The 9495-nt window shown below is 37.9% G+C and overlaps 1 pseudogene; it reads left to right on the top strand.

The window, feature by feature from the left end:
• The first annotated feature begins 3571 nt into the window (after positions 1–3571).
• On the top strand, positions 3572–4155 carry LOC122201950 (annotated as a pseudogene).
• The last annotated feature ends 5340 nt before the right edge of the window (positions 4156–9495 follow it).

Genomic DNA, 9495 nt, shown 5'->3' with positions numbered 1-9495 from the left:
AAATGTTTATATTCACCTAATGAAAAATCGCATTCTGAGCTGTGACGGGTCAGAGTCTGCATAGACAATGGGTACTCCTCCATCAGCTCTGCCCTGCCCTTAGGGTTGAAGCGCATGGCCCACAGGGGCTTTGTATGTAGCTGCTGTGTGAAGCTTGCTAGGCAGATAATTCTGCTCAGCTCACCTGGTTGCATAGGACCTCATTTTCTTTCCTTCTTTCCCAGCTGTACCTTTACAGTTCTCTTCAGTTTTCCAAGAGCAGCAGGAAATGACTGAATCACAGATGAGCTGTTTATTCCTGCTTTGTTTTGCAGTGGATTTTGTGAGGTGTGTAAGGGAACAGAAATTAAAATAGAAAAACAGAAATAGATGAAAATCAACATCAGATTAACTGTAGACTATCAGGTCAAGAGTTGAGCAAAGTCAGCATATAGATATATGCTGGTCCTGTAAAGTCCCAGAATTATCAAAGTTGAACAGCAAGTTTGCTGACAGCAAAGGAGAACCAGAAAAACGAGTCTCTTAGGGCACTAACACACTGGCACTGCTGTAAGAAATTATCAGAGACTGGTGGTTCAGCAACAAGCACTTATTTCTCATATTCTGGAGTCTGGGAAGTCCAAGATCAGGGTGCCAACACATTTGATTCTTTAGTGAAGACCCTCATCCAGTTTGCCCATGGCCCTCTTCTCATTGTATCTTCACATGGTGGGGAGAGAATAGAGGGCCAGCTCTCTCGTGTAGTTTCTTCTAAGGGCACTAATGTCATCAGGGCTCCATACTAATGACCCAGTTACCTCCAAAAGGTCCCATCACCAACTAAAATCACACTGGGGATTAGGGCTTCAACATGTGAAGTTTGGTGGGGGGGCACAAGCGTTCAGTTCATAACAGAGTTTGAGGACACAATTTTCTAATGGTCTTGTTTGGTCCAGCGGTGTAGAATATCTGGAAGACAGCCGAATGGTTGACGTGCCCTTTAAATGGCTCTGCATAAATATTTCCCCCACCTAGACTGTGGCACTGTAGTATTTGTGACTGTACTTAACCGCTACTTACTTGCCAGTTCCTGGCGTTGTCAGACTTTAGATTTATTGCCGATCTAACTTCTGAGAAAAACTCACCATTTTATTTGCATTTCTGAGATTGCTGATGATCTTGCACATCATATATCTATTGGCTTTTCATTGCTTTTGTGAATGATTTCATTTTTAATCATCTCATGTATTAATTTTAAAGAATACTTTATGTATTTTGGACAGTAATTCTTTGTCTGTTACATTTGTTGTGAATGTTTTCTCCAAGTCTGTCCCTTGACCTTTACCTCTAGAGTGCCTCTGGCCTTATTAGAGTTTTATATTTTTCCATAGGCCAGTCTTTTTAACTTTTCTGTTTTCTTTTTGAATTTTAAAATTCTTCCCTAACTTAAGGATATTTTAAAATTTTTGCTTAATTAATATTAGTACGATTAAAAATATTTAAGCCTCGAGTCAATCTGGAAATTGTTATTGTAGATAATATGGGCAGGGAATCTAGTTTTATCTTTTAACACATAAAGCACCAATTCTTTATTAATGTTTTTCTCAATGAATTATAATGGCACATTTATCCAGTATATTACCGTGTCTGCACACATCTGTTGCTGGACGTTCTAATTCATTGCATTAGTCCTTAATTCATTCTTCTTTAGGTTCATCATGTTCTTTCTTACACCTTTTTCAGTCTTGCTTCATGAAACCTGGCATCCTTACCTTGTGCCTGATTTTTCAAAGATAACTCGAGAAGTGTTAGCCAACGCTGGAATAGTCTTTGTGGGTTTTCGGTACACACCAATTATCCCATTAAAGAAGTTTCTTCCTACAGCCTAAGTTTTGAATGTCCATGATACTTAGTGGTTTTTCTATCTGCCTTAAGGATAGATTTGATTACTATTTAGATTGAACTTCTTGGTTCCATTTTGGACACATTTAAAAATTTTTTTTACTTATTTTGAGAGCGAGAGAAAGCGTGAACAGGGGAGGGGCAGAAAGAGAAGGACAGAGAGAATCCTAAGCAGGCTCCATGCTGTCAGTGCGGAGTTGGGCGCAGGGCTCGATCTCACAAAGTGTGAGATCATGACCTGAGCCAAAATCAAGAGTTGGACACTTAACTGAATGAGCCACTTAGGCGCCCCTTAATTAGTTTAATTTTTATCATTCTGAGAGTTCTTTATATACTGGATATAGACTGTTGTCAGATATATAATTTATAAATATTTTCTCCCATTCTTTGGATTGTCTTTTCACCTTCTTGGTAATGTTTTTTGAGGCATAAAATTTAATGATTTTGTTGATGTCCAATTTATCTTTTCTTTAGTTGCTCATGCTTTGTCGTATCTATGAAACCATTGCCTAATCCAAAATCTTAAAGATTTAACCATGTGTTTTCTTCAAAGTAACAATTTTTGTCTTAAACTCTCTTTTACCTGATATTAATATAGCCTTCCCAGCTGTCTTTTGGTGAGAGTGTTGAGCAGAATGCCTCTCGCAAGTTGCCAATGCCAACACTGACCATGATGGAGATAGCAAACATCGTCATTATGCCAGTGTACAGGAATAAAAATTTAAATACTCCTGCCACTGCATCTTGGTTTCAGAGTTACCAAGGAAGACACAATGGAGTCAAGCATTGGATGGAACAGTGCTTTTATACACTTAAGAGGTAAAGCAAGATCAGTTCTGATAATATGCGATTGGACCCCCAAGGCTAGTGGGTGCCCCCAGCATCTGATGCAGGGCAGTTGGCCTATGCACACACCTCTTATGCCACAGCAGGAGTCCAACCCTACTACTGTCAAATCCAGAATACTGAAAGCTGAGGTTGTGCCAGAGGGGCATTTAGTATATGCTTAATCAGAACAGAGGAGCAATTAAATAAAAGATATTCTGACAAGGTGAATGGCTTATATAGGCTGTGTGGTCTCTTTATCTCTTGGTAAGGAAGGTTCCAGACCCAAGGCTCATTCTTATGTAGCTGAGTGGGGGTTGAAAGACCGTACACGTGAGACTGTCTTTCTCATCATGGTGTATCTTTGTCCATCCTTTTTTCTGTTTATGTCTTTGGATCTCAAGTGAGTCTCTTTCAGACACTATTTATTAGTGAGTCTCTTTCAGACACTGTTTATTAGTGAGTCTCTTTCAGACACTGTTTATCACGTTTTTGTTTTGTTTTTTTATCCAGTATGGTATCCACTATGCCCTTTAATTAGAGTGTTTAAGCAATTTACATTTAGTGTAATTCCTGATAGAGCAGGATTAGGTCTGTTGTTTTCTTATTTGTGGTCTACAGCTTTTTTGTTCCTCTATTCCTCCATTACTGCCTTCTTTTCTGTTCAATAGATATCTTTTAGTGTACCATTTTAATTCCCTTGTCATTTCTTTTGCTATGTTTAGTTATTTTCTTGATGGTTGCCCTGGGATTTACAATTAACATCTTAGTTTTTAACAATCAGGTTTGGATTGGCTTGCACAGAAGTGCCATGGCTGGGTGGGAGTCCCTGAATGGGTGTGTTGTGGTCAGTGTAGTCACCAGTATGCCATCGTTGCTGCTGTCTGTGGCAGTGGTGTGCTCGAGCAACCAGAACCGGAGCATGGAGATGCACGACATTCTCAGCAAACAGAGATTCAGTTTCTGGTCCTTTGGAACAGGAACTCATGTTAAGCTCCCAGGACTGGCACTTGACAAGCCAAAAGTTTACAATTTCAAAACTACATATGACCAGATGTACCACAATCTCCTTAGGAAAGACAAAGAACTCTATATGCAGAATGGCATTTTACATCTGTTGGATAGAAATAAGAGGATCAAGCCCTGGCCAGAAAGGTTTCAGAGCTGCAGAGACTGTTTGATCTGATTCTCACCTGTGAAGATAGAGTATACAATCAGGTGGTGGAAGATCTGAATTCCAAAGAGCAAGACACCTGCCAGCCAGTGCATGTAACCAATGTGGACATCCAGGACAACCATAAAGAGGCCACCCTGGACGCATTCCTTATCTGTGAGTTGTGCCATTGCATTCAGCACACGGAGGATATAGAGAATGAGACTGATGAGCTGCTATAGGAGTTGGAGGAGAAGAGCAGCAGAGCCTTACTGCACACGGTCTGCTCCTACTGACTAGCCTGGCCACTCTCCTGAAGACATCTTTTTGAGCTTCCTTTTGTTAATACTTTTTCCTTTCTGATATTTGGTTTTACTTGTATCTATTCTGCTGGTGGTGGGTAGTAATACCCAGTAAACTGTACGTGTGAAATGAAAGGTACACATAAATGCCAGATTAAAAACAATCGAGTTTTTTCTATTCCTCTTCTACTTGTGAGTGGAGAATTGACTATAAGGTTTTTTTTCTTTAACCAGGAAAGTAAACAATGATTTACAGTACATTTCACCTATTAAAAAAATCAAATTTGGATTAATATCAACTTAATTTCAATAGCATATAAACACTTAATATGCTATATAGCTCTATTCCTATATAGCTCTATTCATCCCTTTACCCCTCCTTTGTGCTTTTATTGTCCTGTAGATCTTCATGTATTGTGTGCCATCAACACAGATTTATATTTTTTTTCTTTGCAAAGTGTCTTTTAAATCGGGTAGGAGACACAAAGAATTACAGAATACATTCATTTATGCTATTTTTTACTCACATAGTATTACCTTTACCAGTGCTCTTTGTTTCTTCATGTGGATTTGTGATGCTGTCTAATGTCCTTTTATCAGCCTGAAGAACTCCTTTTAGTACTTTTTGTCAGGCAGAGATGGTGGCAATGAATTCTCTCAGTTTTTGTTTATCCAGGGATTTTTAAAATTTCTCCTCCATCTTTCTTTCTTTCTTTCTTTCTTTCTTTCTTTCTTTCTTTCTTTCTTTCTTTTTTAATGTTCATTTATTTTTGAGAGAGAGAGAGAGACAGAGGGTGAGCAGTGGAGGGGCAGAGAGGGAGACATAGAATCTGAAGCAGGCTCCAGGCTCTGAGCTGTCAGCACAGAGCCCAACGTGGGGCTTGAACTAACTAACCACAAGATCATGACCTGAGCCAAAGTCAGATGCCTAACTGACTGAGACACCCAGGCTTCCCTCTCCTCCATTTTTCAAGGATAGTTTAGGTTGATAGTCTTTTTCTTCCTACTGCATTCTTGCCTCTGTGATTTCTGAAGCAAAACTAGCTGTTAATCTTATTGAAGATCCATTGTACACAATGAGTTGTTTTCGTCTTGCTGCTTTCAAGATTCTGTCTCTCACCTTTAACAGATTATGATGTGTGTGGTTAATTGATTTTTTTTAACTTTTATTTGTAGTTTGTTTAGCTTTGTGGATGTATAGATTCATATCTTACGTCAAATTTGGGAAGATGTTGGCCATTATTTCTTCAGCTATTGTTTCTGTCCCTTCCTCTTTTCTCTTTCTGGGTCTCCCATTATGCATATATATTTTCTTCATTTAACCATTTTTTAAATTGTTTATATTTTAGTTAGTTAATATTGGCTTAGAAGTAGAATTCAGTGATTCATCACTTATATAACAGCATCCAGTGCTCATCACAACAAATGCCTTTCTTAATACCCATCCCCCATGTAGCCCATTTCCCACCCACCTCTCTCCATCAACCCCGAGTTTGTTCTGTATTGTTAAGAGTCTCTTGTGGTTTGTTCCCCTTTCTTCTCTTTTTCTCTCTCTTCCCATACATTCATCTGTTTTGTTTCTTAAATTCCACGTATGAGTGAAGTTATATGGTATTTGTTTTTCTCTGGTCGACTTATTTTGCTTAGCATAATGCATTCTGGCTCCATCTGTGTCGTTGCAAATGGCAAAATTTCTTTTTTTTTTGAAGGCTAAGTAATATTCCATTATATATATATATATATATATATATATATATATATATACACATATACATACCACCTCTTTTTTATTCATTCATCAGTCTATGGACAATTGGGCTCTCTCCATAGTTTGGCTATTGTTGATAATGCTGCTATAAACATCGGGGTGCATGTACCCCTTTGAATCTGTATTTTTGTATCCTTTGGGTAAATACCTAATAGTGCAATTGCTGGATCATAGGGTAGTTCTATTTTTAATTTTTGAGGAACCCATTATGCATATGTTTGAATACTTGATATCCCACAGGTCTCTGAGGCTCTGTTCAACATTTTTCATTGTTTTCTTTCTGTTCTTCAGACTGGATAAATTCAGTTGACCTGTTCTGTCGTCAATGAAGTTTGTTCATTATTTCTTCTGCCACATCAAATCTGATCTTGTGCCCTTCTAATGAATTTCTAATTTCTGGTTATTGTACTTTTCAACTCCAGAATATCTTTTTGTTTTTTTTAAATAATTTTTATCTCTTTATTGATATTGTCTACATAGTAAGACATTGTTCTATTACTTTCCTTTAGTTCTTTAGACGTGGTTACCCTTTAGTTGTTTGAACATATTTAAAATAGCTGATTTAAAGTCTTTTGTCTAGCAAGTCTAGTATCTGTGCTTCCTTAGGGACAATTTGTATCAATTGTTTTTTTCCTCTATTGTGTCAGATATTATTCCTTGTTTCTTTGCTTGACTCATAATTTTTGTTGAAAATTAGACATTTTAAATAATATTACTTGGCAGCTTTCAGAGTCTCCCCTCCCCAGTGTTTGTTGTTATCGCTGTCATTGTTATGTTGTTTAGTGAGTTTTCTAAACTGATTGATTGTGTAAAGTCTGTATTCTTTATCATGTGTGGCCACTGAAATCTCTACTCAGTAGGTTAGTCAGCTAATGATTTACCAGATTTCCTCAAATGCTTGGAGTTAATAAGTCTCCTGGTCTGTGCCCAGGTGCTCTCTGTGCATTGGTGGCACACACCTTCAACACTCAGATGTGCTGTTGACAACTCTGCCTTAGTCTTTACTTCTGCATGTACAGAGCTTCAAGGTCAGCTGAGAATAAGAGCTTAGGGTCTTCTTAGGTCTTTCCTGAGCATGTGCGTGTCCCTGGGCATGTATGTGGCTTTCTAGATTCCTAGGAATACGTTGAAGCTTTCAAAGTTCCTATGGGCATTATGAGATTTTCCTTTTTTAGCTTTTAAATTAGCCTCTTGCTTGCTCCAACTGTTATTCACCACCTCAGGTGGCTGCGAAGTGAATAACTTTCCTCTAATTCTTTTCCAAGCATGTCCCCTGGGGAAAAGGCTGTTTGTACTGTGGAAGCTCCAAGCTAGCTTAAAGACAGTAGAGGCTTCCAAGGAACCATCAGACAGGTAAATAATGACCGTTCTCTGGGGATGAGGCTTTGAAAGAGCTCTATCCCTCTTCTGCTCTCTCTGGTGGCTGCCTTGTTGCTGCTTTTCACTGTGATTACAAGCTGTTTGTTTTCAAGCCTCCCGTGGAGCTGGATGGTAAAGGATGCAAATGGAGCAAGTTAAAATGCCACAAACCTCACAAACCTCAAACCAGCAGTGTTTATTGAATGAATGCTCCCTGGATTTATGCAAGACTGTGGTTAGTTTCAAACTTTAAAAAAAGCTGATTCTTAGAATTTTTGCTAGTTTTCTTATTTATTTTATGGAGGAATTTTTGGAAGTCCTGACTCTGCTTCTTATTACTTCTGTTTCTCATCGTGTATAGCTGCATGGTTTCCACTGTATGCATTGGTCATTGATTTTCTTTAATTAAACAATTATTGATTTATTTTGATCGAATGAGAGAGAGAGAGAAAGAGAAAGAGAGTGCACGAGCAAGGAGAGGCAGAGAGAGTGGGAGAGAGAGAATCCCAAGCACACTCTGCATTGCTAACACAGAGCCTGACATGGGACTTGATCCCATGAACCATGAGATCGTGACCTGAGCCAAAATCAAGAGTTGGGCACTCAACTGACTGAGCCACCCAGGTGCCTCTATCATTGATTATTTAACCAGTTTGCTGTTGAAGGACATGTATGTATAGTTTTTTGCTGATACTAGCAATGTTTCATTGAATAACCTTATGTAAATGTAATTTCGTATGTGTGAAACTTAAGGAAAAATTTTCTAGAATTAGAATAACTGGGTCTTAGGTCAAAATTAGGCCGTCTCATAATTTTCATAGATACTACAAAATTGCCCTGAACAGTGGTTGTATCATTTTGTACTTCTGCTGGAAGTCAGTTGTATCCCTTAGTTCTTTAGCTGTCAACTGAGCATTGCTTTTAGCTAGGCAATATTTTATGTGTTTAGGATACTGTCGGTGGTGTGCTGGTAAATGTTTAACAACTAGTTCTCTTAGGAGAATCCCACCCCCTGGTTTGTAGTGTTTTCTGATGTCTGTAGTGTTAATGCACCACACCATCGCCATTTGTAGTGACATGGGGTTGGGGAGAGATATACATGTCAACCCTTTAAATACTTTTTTTAAGTTTATTTATTTATTTTGAGAGAGAGAGCGAGAGAGAGAGAGAGAGAGAGAGAGCGAGAGAGCATGCACAAGCAGGGGAGGGTTAATAACACACCAATATTAATTTCTTAATTTTAGTAAATATATATGTTAATTAAGATCTTAACATTGGGAAAACTGGGTGAAGGGTATGCAAGAACTCTACAATATATACAACTTTTCACAGAGTCTAAAATTATTTAAAAATAAAAAGTTAAGAACTGCAAAGAAATCTTTAACTTAGTAGATCTGTTATTGGTACTGGATTGGTACTATAATTTCTAAAACTACTTTGTATCAGTTGAATGGGTAAATATATTGCAGTGCTTAGAAACCAGGTTCTATTAGAAGGGAATTACAGATATTGAATGGGAAAATGTTGTTGGATATGAATTGGAGGAATCAATATCCACTCATGATATTTTAAAAAATGAATATTTTTTTGTTCTGGCTTCTGAAAGGGCCTAGAAGCACTAGCCCATCTGTTGTGTACCTAATAGCCAAATCTTGGTTCCCAAATACTCTTTTTTCCACTGAAAGAAATCTAACTCTGGAACATGTAAAGTATAAATTAATTCTGGAATATAATTTTATGCTAGAAACAAGATGTACTGAAAGGATTCATAAAAGGACACAGAACCCCATCATTGACCAAATTGGAGTAGCTTAGCACCAAAAAGAGTGACTGGTTATTATTACACAGTGACCAAAAAAATGTCCATGAGTTTCTAGTGATACAGAAGAGAGAAAAAGACTTCGGAGGAAGGGGGAAGCTCTTCTTTACTTAAAAAAAAAAAAAAAAATCCAACTAGCAAATATGGAAGAGAGTAAGAAAATCACCATTTTGTAAGCCCTAGGGCAATAATTAATTTGGCAGGAATCATCCATTGATACTAAAACCACTGATTGAAAGGTTGAAGGTGAACAGGATAATTATATGGCCTCAAAATATTGCTTTGCTGCCCATGGATTACTTATCAGTTACTGGGAAAATATGCCTTTGCAAAGGAGAGAGCTGGCTGGTGACCACCACTTTAACCAATCATACTAAATTTCACCAAG

This window comes from Panthera leo, chromosome D2 (genome assembly GCF_018350215.1).
Source record: "Panthera leo isolate Ple1 chromosome D2, P.leo_Ple1_pat1.1, whole genome shotgun sequence".
In the NCBI taxonomy this organism is placed as follows: Eukaryota; Metazoa; Chordata; class Mammalia; order Carnivora; family Felidae; genus Panthera; species Panthera leo.
This window is presented reverse-complemented; position numbering and strand designations above follow the sequence as displayed.